Here is a 13,033-nt window from a genome sequence, read left to right as displayed (position 1 = left end):
AATTATGCCTAGTCTTTAGCTTTGTGCTGAAACTATTGATACTACTATTATGTAAACTGCACATCTAAGTGATCACTCATTTGCCTCAAAGGCATTTGTGTATACAGTAACGTCACACACACACGCACACACACACACAAACACATATATATATATATTTGTGTATACATGCACAATTCAGCCTACATGCCTGGATGCTGTATAAAGTGAATAGAAATTCTGCTACTTATCAACTCATTGACGTCCATCGATCCAATTTTTATTCCAACATTTTACTGGCCTGATTTTTTCCTCCGCCATATTCAGGACAGAATTTCCATTGATTTTTATTTTTTTACTTTGTAAGAAAATAAATGATACTTCAGCAAAGATCTGTTAGGATCTGATATACGTCCGATATATTTCATTCGTTCCTTCTTTTTTTTTGGCAAATTCTTTTTACTGTCAGCATGTGTAAGTCATGATAACATAATATTAACATTAGAGTATCATTTTAAAAATAAAATAAAATAAAAATCCTCCCACCCTGAGACCTGGCCCATTTAAATTGATAAATTCACTTAAAATACACTTAATTCACATTCATATAATGTTCTACAAGAAAGCACAACAAAGACCAGCAGAACATGAAGCCCTGCAAAATGTATAATAATAATAATCCCACTGCATCTTTTAGCCACTGTGAGTGAGAATGTGGGCTAGTGGACTTCCACTGTAGGAGAAGGTGATGTCTGGCCAATAATGATGTAAAACTAGTCTATACCTATAATCTATAACTATATCCATCCATCCATCTTCTACCGCTTATCCGGGGCCGGGTCGCGGGGGCAGCAGTCTAAGCAGGGACACCCAGAATTCCCTCCCCCCAGACACTTCCTCCAGCTCCTCCGGGGGAATACCGAGGCGTTCCCAGGCCAGCCGAGAGACATAGTCCCTCCAGCGTGTCCTAGGTCTTCCCCGGGGCCTCCTCCCGGTTGGACATGCCGGAACACCTCCCCAGGGAGGCGTCCAGGAGGCATCCGGAACAGATGCCCGAGCCACCTCAGCTGACCCCTCTCGATGTGGAGGAGCAGCGGCTCTACTCTGAGCTCCTCCCGAGTGACCGAGCTCCTCACCCTATCTCTAAGGGAGCGCCCAGCCACCCTGCGGAGGAAACTCATTTCGGCCGCCTGTATCTGGGATCTTGTCCTTTCGGTCATGACCCAAAGCTCATGACCATAGGTGAGGGTAGGAACGTAGATCGACTGGTAAATAGAGAGCTTTGCCTTGCGGCTCAGCTCTTTCTTCACCACAACAGACCGGTATATCGAGCGCATCACTGCAGAAGATACACCGATCCGCCTGTCGATCTCCCGCTCCATCCTTCCCTCACTCGTGAACAAGACCCCAAGATACTTAAACTCTTCCACTTGAGGCAGGGGCTTTCCACCAACCTGAAGGGGGCAAGCCACCCTTTTCCGGCTGAGAACCATGGCCTCGGACTTGGAGGTGCTGATACTCATCCCCGCCGCTTCACACTCAGCTGCAAACCGTCCCAGTGCACTCTGAAGGTCCTGATTTGAAGAAGCCAACAGGACAACATCATCTGCAAAAAGCAGAGACGAAATCCCGTGGTCCCCAAACTGGACTCCCTCCGGCCCCCGGCTGCGCCTAGAAATCCTGTCCATATAAATAATGAACAGAACCGGTGACAAAGGGCAGCCCTGCCGGAGTCCAACATGCACCGGGAACAAGTCTGACTTACTGCCGGCAATGCGAACCAAACTCCTGCTCCGGTCATATAGGGACCGGACAGCCCTTAGCAAAGGGCCCCGGACCCCATACTCCCAGAGCACCCCCCACAGATCACCACGAGGGACACGGTCGAATGCCTTCTCCAGATCCACAAAGCACATGTGGACTGGTTGGGCAAACTCCCATGAACCCTCCAGCAACCTGGTGAGGGTATAGAGATGGTCCAGTGTTCCACGACCGGGACGAAACCCGCATTGTTCCTCCTGAATCCGAGGTTCGACTATCGGCCGGATTCTCCTTTCCAGTACCCTGGCATAGACTTTTCTGGGGAGGCTGAGGAGTGTGATCCCCCTATAGTTGGAGCACACCCTCCGGTCCCCTTCTTAAACAGAGGGACCACCACCCCAGTCTGCCAGTCCAGAGGAACTGTCCCCAGACGCCACGCGATGTTGCAGAGGCGTGTCAACCAAGACAGCCCCACAACATCCAGGAGACTTGAGGTACTCAGGGCGGATCTCATCCACCCCCGGTGCCTTGCCACTGAGGAGCTTCTCAACCACCTCAGTGACCTCAGCTTGGGGGATCGATGAATCCTCAACTGAGCCCTCTGCCTCTGCTTCCTCAGTGGAAGACATGTCGGTGGGGTTGAGGAGATCCTCGAAGTACTCCTTCCACCGTCCGAGAATGTCCCCAGTCGAAGTCAGCAGATTCCCACTCCCACTATAAACAGTGTGAGCAGGGCACTGCTTCCCCCTCCTGAGGCGCCGGACGGTTTGCCAGAATTTCTTCGAGGCCAACCGATAGTCCTTTTCCATGGTCTCACCGAACTCCTCCCAGACTTGAGTTTTTGCCTCTGCAACCACCCGGGCTGAAGCTCGCTTGGCCCTCCGGTACCTATCAGCTGCCTCCGGAATCCCCCGAGCCAACCAGGCTCGATAGGACTCCTTCCTCAGCTTGACGGCATCCCTTACTTCCGGGGTCCACCACCGGGTTCGGGGATTGCCGCCACGACAGGCACCGGAGACCTTACGGCCACAGCTCCGCACGGCCGCGTCGACAATGGAGGTGGAGAACATGGTCCACTCAGACTCAATGTCTCCAACCTCCCTCGGGATCTGGTTGAAGCTCTGCCGGAGGTGGGAGTTGAAGATCTCTCTGACCGGAGACTCTGCCAAACGTTCCCAGCGGACCCTCACAGTACGTTTGGGTCTGCCAAGTCTGTCCAACTTCCTCCCCGGCCATCGGATCCAACTCACCACCAGGTGGTGATCAGTTGACAGCTCCGCCCCTCTCTTTACCCGAGTGTCCAAGACATACGGCCGGAGGTCAGATGAAACAACCACAAAGTCGATCATCGACTTCCGACCTAGGGTGTCCTGATGCCATGTGTACTGATGGACACCCTTATGCTTGAACATGGTGTTCGTTATGGACAAACTGTGACTAGCACAGAAGTCCAATAACAGAACACCACTCGGGTTCAGGTCAGGGGGGCCGTTCCTCCCAATCACGCCCCTCCAGGTGTCACTGTCGCTGCCCACGTGAGCGTTGAAGTCCCCCAGTAGAACGACGGAGTCCCCGGTCGGAGCACTTTCCAGCACCCCTCCCAGAGACGCCAAGAAGATCGGGTACTCTACACTGCCATTTGGCCCGTAAGCACAAATAACAGTGAGAGGCCTCTCCCCGACCCGAAAGCGCAGGGAATCGACCCTCTCGTTCACTGGGGTAAACTCCAACACATGGCTGCTGAGCTGGGGGGCTATGAGCAAGCCCACACCAGCCCGCCGCCTCTCACCGCGGGCAACTCCAGAGTAGTAGAGGGCCCAGCCTCTCTTGAGGAGTTGGGTTCCAGAGCCCAAGCCGTGCGTGGAGGCGAGCCCAACTATATCTAGTCGGTATCTCTCAACCTCCCGCACCAGCTCAGGCTCCTTCCCCCCCCAGCGAGGTGACATTCCATGTCCCTAGAGCCAGATTCCGTGTCCGGGGATTGGGTCGCTGAGGCTCCCGCCTTCGACTGCCACCCAATCCACAATGCACCAGCCCCTTACGGTTTGTCCTGCAGGTGGTGGGCCCACAGGAGATCGGCCCCACGTCACTCCTTCGGTCTAAGCCCGGCCGGGCCCCATGGGGTAAGACCCGGCCACCAGGCGCTCGCATGCGAGCCCCAACCCCGGGCCTGGCTCCAGGGTGGGGCCCCGGTTGCGCCATACCGGGCGACGTCACGGACCTTGTTTTAACTTTCTTCATAAGGGTTTTTGAACCGCTCTTTGTCTGGCCCGTCACCCAGGACCTGTTTGCCTTGGGAGACCCTACCAGGGGCAGAAAGCCCCAGACAACATAGCTCCTAGGATCATTCAGGCACTCAAACCCCTCCACCACAATAAGGTGGCGGTTCAAGGAGGGGAATATAACTATATCTATACTAGATATTTTTTTTTAACAGATGGTCAACTGTCTGGTTTGGGTGATCCTGTGTCCACTGTAGCCTCAGATTCCTGACAGGAGTGGAAACCAATGTGGTCTATGGCAGTTGTAGTTCATCTGTATGGACTGAGCTATCTCACCATTCTCTTCTGTCCTCTTCCATCAACAAAACTGCTGCTCATTTGTGAGTCACATCATTCGATGTATACCATGCCGTAAAAAATCCCAGTAGCTCAGCCGTTTCCATCACCCTCAATGTTAGCATTACTTGCTGTCAAGACACACACCTCAATTTATTAACCATAATCTAGCTAGCTAGCTTTCAGCTAACAGAAAGACAAGAAGGAATCGACTTGTTAGAGACCTACTGTGTACATCAGTCCACTTTTCAGTCCTTTAATTCTGGACATTATACAGTGAGACATCATATGTAACACAATGATACATCTAGAGCCTGTCCGAGATACTGACACTTTTTCCTTAAGGGCTTGACTGATATACCTATAGAAATCCCACAGATAAAGCACCATTAGTGTCTCATTATACATTCTACAGGGAAAAAGAAATTTATGGATGTGATGCCATTTTTTTTTAAGTGGCTCAATTGACATTTCTCTCATTTCTGAGAGCTCATAGTATTTAAACAATATAATTTTGATTATTAGTGCTAATATCTATATTAAATCTAATAAATATATCTTGTTCATACATTTGTGTTGGATTTTCTGGTTGTGTTGAAATAGGAAATTCGATTCAACTCAATGTAGCACTTTTACCAAAGGACATTGTATTGGAGCAGCTATACAGATATCTGGATATCGATATAGATTTGTAAAATCTAGCCATGGGGGTCACAGTCCAGTGACTTCTGTGCCGGTCCCAAGCCCGTATAAATAGAGAGGGTTGCGTCAGGAAGGGCATCCGGCATAAAACATTGCCAAATCTAACCATGCGAGTTGTCAGTAAGAATTTCATACCGGTTCGGTCGAGGCCCGGGTTAACAACGACCGCCATCGGCGCCGTTGACTTACAGGGCGCCGGTGGAAATTGGGCTACTGTTGGTCGAAGGAGTAGAGGAGGGAGGAGAGTGCACAGACAGAGAGAGAAGAGGAAAGGTAAGAGTGTAGGACTGAGAATAGGGACTCTGAATGTTGGTACTATGACAGGGAAAGGTAGAGAGCTGGCTGATATGATGGAGAGAAGGAAGGTGGATATACTGTGTGTACAGGAGACCAAGTGGAAGAGTAGCAAGGCTCGTAGTATAGGAGCAGGATTCAAGCTGTTTTATTATGGTGTGGATAGTAAGAGAAATGGGGTAGGTGTGGTCCTGAAGGAGGAGTTTGTGAGGAATGTTCTGGAGGTGAAGAGAGTGTCAGACAGGGTGATGAGTCTGAAGTTAGAGATTGAAGGGGTGATGTTGAATGTTGTTAGTGGTTATGCCCCGCAGGTAGGTTGTGAGTTAGAGGAGAAAGAGAGATTCTGGTGTGAATTCGATGAGGTGATTGAGAGTATTCCCACGGGTGAGAGAGTGGTGATAGGAGCGGATTTTAATGGACATGTTGGTGAGGGGAACACAGGTGATGAGGAGGTGATGGGCAAGTTTGGAGTTAAGGAAAGGAACCTTGAAGGACAGATGGTAGTAGACTTTGCTAAGAGGATGGACATGGCTGTGGTTAACACGTATTTTCAGAAGAGGGAGGAACATAGAGTGACTTACAAGAGTGGAGGTAGGAGAACACAGGTAGACTACATCCTTTGTAGAAGAGGCAATCTGAAAGAGATTAGTGACTGTAAAGTGGTAGTGGGAGAGAGTGTAGCCAGACAGCATAGGATGGTGGTGTGTAGGATGACTCTGATGGTCTGTAAGAGGAAGAGGTCAAAGATAGAGAAGAAAACTAAGTGGTGGAAGCTGAAAAAGGAGGAATGTTGTGAGGAATTTAGATAGAAGTTGAGACAGGCTCTGGGTGGTCAGGTAGTGCTGCCGGATGACTGGGAAACTACAGCAGAAGTGATCAGGGAGACAGGGAGAAAGGTGCTGGGTGTGTCATCTGGAAGGAGGAAAGAAGATAAGGAGACTTGGTGGTGGAATGAGGAAGTTCAGGATAGTATCCAGAGGAAGAGATTAGCCAAGAAGAAGTGGGATATGGACAGGACTGAAGAGAATAGACAGGAATACAAGGAGTTACAGCGCAGAGAGAAGAGGGAGGTGTCTAAGGCCAAGCAGAAGGCATATGAAGAGTTGTACACTAGGTTAGACACTAGAGAAGGAGAGAAGGACTTGTACAGGTTAGCTAGACAGAGGGATCGAGATGGGAAGGATGTGCAGCAAATTAGAATTATTAAGGATAGAGATGGAAGGGTGCTCACAAGTGAGGAGAGTGTACAGAGGAGATGGAAGGAATACTTTGAGGAGCTGATGAATGAGGAAAATCAGAGGGAAAAAAGAGTAGAAGGGGTGAACCTTGTGGAACAGGAAGTAGATAAGATTAGAAAGGATGAAGTCAGGAAGGCTTTGAAGAGGATGAAAAGTGGAAAGGCAGTTGGTCCTGACGACATCCCGGTAGAGGTCTGGAAGTGTCTAGGAGAGGCAGCAGTGGAATTTTTAACTAGTTTGTTCAACAGGGTATTAGAAAGTGAGAGGATGCCTGAGGAATGGAGAAGGAGTGTGTTAGTGCCGATCTTTAAGAATAAGGGTGACGTGCAGAGTTGCAGTAACTATAGGGGGATAAAGTTGATGAGCCATACAATGAAGTTGTGGGAAAGAGTAGTGGAAGCTAGGTTAAGGAAGGTGGTGGAAATTTGTGAGCAGCAGTATGGCTTCATGCCCAGAAAGAGCACAACAGATGCAATTTTTGCTCTGAGAATGTTGATGGAGAAGTATAGGGATGGTCAGAGGGAGTTGCACTGTGTGTTTGTAGACTTAGAGAAAGCGTATGACAGGGTGCCAAGAGAAGAGCTGTGGTACTGTATGAGGAAGTCAGGAGTAGCAGAGAAGTATGTCAGAGTGGTGCAGGACATGTATGAGAGGAGCAGGACAGTGGTGAGGTGTGCTGTAGGTCAGACAGAGGAGTTCACAGTGGAGGTGGGACTGCATCAGGGATCGGCTCTGAGCCCCTTCCTGTTTGCTATAGTGATGGACCAGTTGTCAGAGGAGGTCAGACAGGAGTCTCCTTGGACGATGATGTTTGCAGATGACATTGTGATCTGTAGTGAGAGCAGGGAGCAGGTGGAGGAAAACCTGGAGAGGTGGAGGTTTGCGCTGGAGAGAAGAGGAATGAAAGTCAGTCGTAGTAAGACTGAGTACATGTGTGTGAATGAAAGGGAGGGAAGTGGAACAGTAAGGTTACAGGGTGAAGAGGTGAAGAAGGTACAGGAGTTTAAGTACTTGGGGTCAACAGTCCAGAGTAATGGAGAGAGTGGGAAAGAAGTAAAGAAGCGAGTGCAGGCAGGTTGGAGTGGGTGGAGAAAGGTGTCAGGAGTTCTGTGTGATAAGAAAATATCAGCAAGAATCAAGGGGAAGGTGTACAGGACAGTGGTGAGACCGGCCGTGCTGTATGGTTTAGAGACAGTGTCACTGAAGAAGAGACAGGAGTCAGAGCTTGAGGTAGCCGAACTGAAGATGTTGAGGTTCTCTTTGGGTGTGACAAGATTGGACAGGATTAGGAACGAGTACATCAGAGGGACAGCCCATGTTGGACGTTTGGGGGACAAAGTTAGGGAGGCGAGATTAAGATGGTTTGGACATGTTCAGAGGAGGGAGAGTGAGTACATTGGTAGGAGAATGTTGGACATGGAGCTGCCAGGCAGGAGGCAAAGAGGAAGGCCAAAGAGGAGGTATATGGATGTAATTAATGAGGATTTGAAGCTAGTGGGTGCAAGTGTTGAGGATGCAGAAGATAGGGTTAGGAGGAGAGAGATGATTCGCTGTGGCGACCCCTGAAGGGAAAAGCCGAAAGAAGAAGAAGATATAGATTTGTAATCAACGACCAGATGGTGTGATGTGAGCTGACAACCACCTCGAGGTTGATTATTTATCAATAACAGCATACTCCAATGTTTTTTTTCATCTCATTACACAAATTAAAACTTTCTATTTATCATTGACCACATTATGCAATTTAAAGGTTTATGGTTACATTTAATGTTGTATAATGTCCACGAGTCAAGTTAGCTCGATCACATACAATGTAACATGTATAAACAATCATGTCATTGTCATGTTATGTAAAGACTCTCCTGCGGTGGAAAACCTACTGTTACAAAATGCCGACACCAGTGACTCAGAAATGTTTTTCTTATAGAAAACCTCACCGTATCATTTACTATATATTTTAATTTGTTAAACAACACAATAAATTCTTTATTATTATTAACCATATATTATTAGGAAATGTCTGAAATACAAATCCTATTATTATTATATCACATTAACAAAAACCTGTCGTCTGATATACAACAGGAACAACTGTCAAAGCCGCCGTTACAGTAAATTCATCAACACCTACTGACTAGTCAGATTTCAGAACTCAGCACTGTGGTATAATCGCGTTTAAGAAATTCGCTGAAAAACTATCAGGGTCCATTTATGTTTTTAACATTAAAATGTATTTTTAGATATTAGCATGAATAATAAGAAGAATATCGTAAAAATGGTACCTGAAAGCTCATAATGGAAGGAAATGTTTTTGATGTGTGTGTGTGTGTGTGTGTGTGTGTGTGTGTGTAGCTGATTGAACAAATACGAAGAAACAATAATGATAGAAACCTAACTGGCTAGCCAGTCTGGCCGCTGAGAGACGAACACACTGACCTCCTCCTGAATTCCCGAGGCAACGATTACCACTCTACAGCCTAGTGATGTTCCTTTAAAAGGCCTGTCACTGCAATAAATGACCTGCAGCACACAGCTGGCATAAGTTCAACGAGTCATATCCTGGGTTTCCAGGTACAAGTAAAGCCCAAGTTTAGACTGAATCACATTGTCAATAAGGATTCTCTATTAAAACGCTTCTACATTACATTAAGTAAATTGGCATCTGTTTGTCTTTTAGCTTTATGGTAAACACCCCGACAAAGGCACATTATTGATCTAAATGAAGAATTAGTGACTGATTCTACAGGGATTTAGCTAAAGCTTTTTTCAATTTATTCATCGGCGGTAAGTGCTTGAACTAAACAAACATTTCAGAGTGAATTACTGACTACTGTATTCCCTCCAACTTGGTCATCTTCCTGTAACAACTCAATTCAAGCTCCATGAATGCAGGAAGATCAGTTTCAGGAACTTGCCTGGACTTGTATCCAACTGGTTATCATCTAACGAAAGGGATAAGTTGGAGTTATTAAGATTTTAATAAGATGTGTGTGAGAAAGGGGGCACGGTGGCTTAGTGGTTAGCACGTTCGCCTCACACCTCCAGGGTTGGGGGTTCAATTCCCGCCTCCGCCTTGTGTGTGTGGAGTTTGCATGTTCTCCCCGTGCCTCGGGGGTTTCCTCCGGGTACTCCGGTTTCCTCCCCCGGTCCAAAGACATGCATGGTAGGTTGATTGGCATCTCTGGAAAATTGTCCATAGTGTGTGAGTGCGTGAGTGAATGAGAGTGTGTGTGTGCCCTGGATTGGGTTGGCACTCCGTCCAGGGTGTATCCTGCCTTGATGCCCGATGACGCCTGAGATAGTTCGGATAAGCGGTAGAAAATGAGTGAGTGACTGAGTGAGTGTGTGAGAAAAGCATTCAAAATGGTTGCGGATGGCAAAGACAGCTGTTAGTCCTTAGTTCATTAGTTGGTATCAGGGGTATGTAAGCAGAGATCTGATGATGACCAGGAGTTCATAATAGTGGTCACACACTGTGACAAGGTGTGTGTATATATGACTCTTAAAGAAACGTCATAGTCATGTGCTATATTTCTAGAAGTACTCAATGTAAAACTGGGGCTATTCCGAACACTGAATCTATCATCAACACAGTGTTTCAAAGCTGCTCAATGACACTGTTATTTCAGGCACTAAATTAATTCCTGCACAAATATATCTGCTGTGAAAGCTACAAAGAACAGCTGCAATAGCCTAAAGCAAAAGTGCTTACAATGGACACACATCTGTTTTTATTTAAACACAGGTTCTATTTTTAAAAGGCTTGGTAATTATATTTTAAATGGAACATACGCGAGTGAAAAGCATCATAAAACTAAACACAACCCGTGCCAACAATCTTTTAGTGTATAAACTGAACAAGGACATTTCTTTAACCTTTACTGTACACTGATGTCATGTGAGTTTGGGATGAATATTAGATGATAGAACAGAATTTCAGCTTTCATTTACTGATATTTACATCAATATGTTTTAAACAACTCAGAATGTGGCATCTTTGATAGCAGAAAGGACATTATTTACATTTACATGACTTCCTGTCACGCAAATGAGGATGAGGGTCACATCTGAGACTGGTTCCTCTCAAGGTTTCTTCCTCATAACATCTCAGATTTTCCTTGCCACCATCACATCAGGCTTGCTCATTATGGATAAATGTTAGAAGTGCTATACAAATAAAATGAATTGAACTGAACCACCTCATATCTGTGTGAGCAATTTTTAGGTGATGTCACCGTCAGTTATTTTGAGGTTTTTCTTCACAGTTCTCGCAATGTTTCTGTATTAACTGCTGTTGATTTCTGGTTGTTAGTACACCAGTGTTCTTCTTTTTAGGACTGTTTATGGTCTATTCCCCCAGTTCTTTTTGCAATGGTGCTGGTAGATTCTCCCTTTTTTCTCAGCTTGCTTTTCTTCTATAGGCATGAACTTATTTAACAAATCTAGAAGTAAATATCAGGAAATGAAAGCTGCATTTGTGATCTATTGTCACATATTCACCTTTTTGACCTAAAACCCAAAGATCTTTGGAGTAAAGAAAAGAAAAACAATAACGGATATGCCTTAAAGTTCGATTACTTTCAGAGGGCGTCGTTTGTCTATATCGCAGTCATTTTGAGTCATCGGACATCTGTATTGAATATTAGTATTTTTCATGAGCACAGGGCCGATACCTCATGGCAGTATCAGTATTGGCGCATTACTAATCAAGTTTAATTCATCAGTAAACATGTGCAGCAACTCAGAATTAAGGTATTAACCTAAAATCTAGTTTCTACCCAAAAATTCCAATGTGCCTTCCAACATGAAACAACAGAATACATCAAAATCAAAGGCAGCTTAACATTTCCTGCTAAGTATTATCAAGCAGTATTAAAATTCTCCAATCATATGATATTACCGAAGGCTTTGAAATGAACAGCACAATGCAAACAGTTCGAACTGCAGGTTTACAGAACATTCCGGCTAAAAATAACATGCAAACAGATTAAAATAGATTAAAATAATCTACACAATACTTGAAAGATTCCATACATCATATAACTGGGAAGATTTATCCTGGGAAATATGCAAAGACATGGATCATTAATGGGTAAACAATGTGGGCACGTGTGTGTGCCAAGCACCTCAGCATAATGTGCTCAAACCCATAAACCCAATTTTCTTTTTCTCATGCCACTTTGAGTTCAGCCCATGACCTCTACATCCTTCCAGGTCAATAGAGCATTATAAATATTATAATTTTCAGACAATGAAATAATTTCTGTAAAAGACAGAATAAGCATTTTTTTAAGCTACTGGTGGCCGACTGACATCGTATAAATCTCCACATGCATGATTATCGGTTACTTTCTCATTTAAACTGCTTTCAATATTAAAATCCTGTGGTTTAAAAACCTACACCATATGATAAGAATACAGAAATATACCTTATACTAAAGTAATAAAGTAATGTAATAAAAGACTCATTTTCATTTTACACAGCTGCACTACCTGTGGCTGTTAGCGAATAACAATTAGATGCCGGACTACAATAATGATCTGTAATCAGAACATGGTTCTTTGTGGCTGAACAGCAGCATGAAGTCGTAGCCATGAAGGCAGTGATACAGACTTCAGGTGCAAAAATGATCTCCGTGTACATTATGAACACAGCTGATGGCCAATAAACCTGCCATGAAGTCAGTGATACAGACTTCAGGTGCAAAAATGATCTCTGTGTACATTATGAACACAGCTGATGGCCAATAAACCAGTGAAATTAAATCAGCGTGTTGTACAGCTCTATGAGATTGAAACAGCACCAATACGTCCATCGTTGTAGCGTCTGACCTCGTGCTTTACCCACAGCCCACACGCTGTAATAGATCGGTGCTCAGCATCACAAATAACTGCTGTGTCTGAACAGGCAAATGTCTGAAAATGTCACGGTCCAGCAGCATTTGGGCAGGTGTCAGGGGGTATTGGGGGGGCAAGAAAAAATCAACGTAAGGAAATGATCTGGGAATATTTGACAGAGTCAAATATGGCCATGTGGAACCTGTAAACAAACCCACAACTCCTGATGCTCTAGATACTAAACTAACCCAAAAGTAAGGCCATTTTTATTGCTTCCTAAATTACATATCTTATCTCAGGTTATTTAATAATCAGTTAGCCTTATAAAAGAATTAATATCAGAGGACTGATAATGGGCCTCTGTGACAATGTAGATCTTTCTTTAAAAATAATTTTACTCATTTTATGTTTTTGAAATGGATAAAAATAAGTTCTTCTTTTGGAAAACAAGGACATATCCAAGTGATCCCAGACTCTGCTTACACTGTGCATAAACTCCTACTCAGGATGTGTAAATAAGCAATTAATATTTAGCCAGCTTTTTTTATGTCAGTTAATTTTACTACCATGTTACTTTTACATGATAACTTTCGTGTTTTTAAATTATTGCATTTTTATTTTTCTATAAATCATATTTTCTTCAAAAGATTTGCTTTTGAAAAA

The 13,033-nt window shown here is 45.0% G+C and overlaps 1 protein-coding gene across 2 annotated transcripts in view; it reads right to left on the bottom strand.

Annotated features, from left to right (window-relative positions):
* Positions 1-13,033, bottom strand: part of pex7 (peroxisomal biogenesis factor 7) — a 43,481-nt gene that overhangs the window by 12,342 nt on the left and 18,106 nt on the right. The gene's annotated exons all lie outside the window — the stretch shown is intronic.

The sequence above is a fragment of the Tachysurus vachellii genome, chromosome 3 (genome assembly GCF_030014155.1).
Source record: "Tachysurus vachellii isolate PV-2020 chromosome 3, HZAU_Pvac_v1, whole genome shotgun sequence".
Classification (NCBI taxonomy): Eukaryota; Metazoa; Chordata; class Actinopteri; order Siluriformes; family Bagridae; genus Tachysurus; species Tachysurus vachellii.
This window is presented reverse-complemented; position numbering and strand designations above follow the sequence as displayed.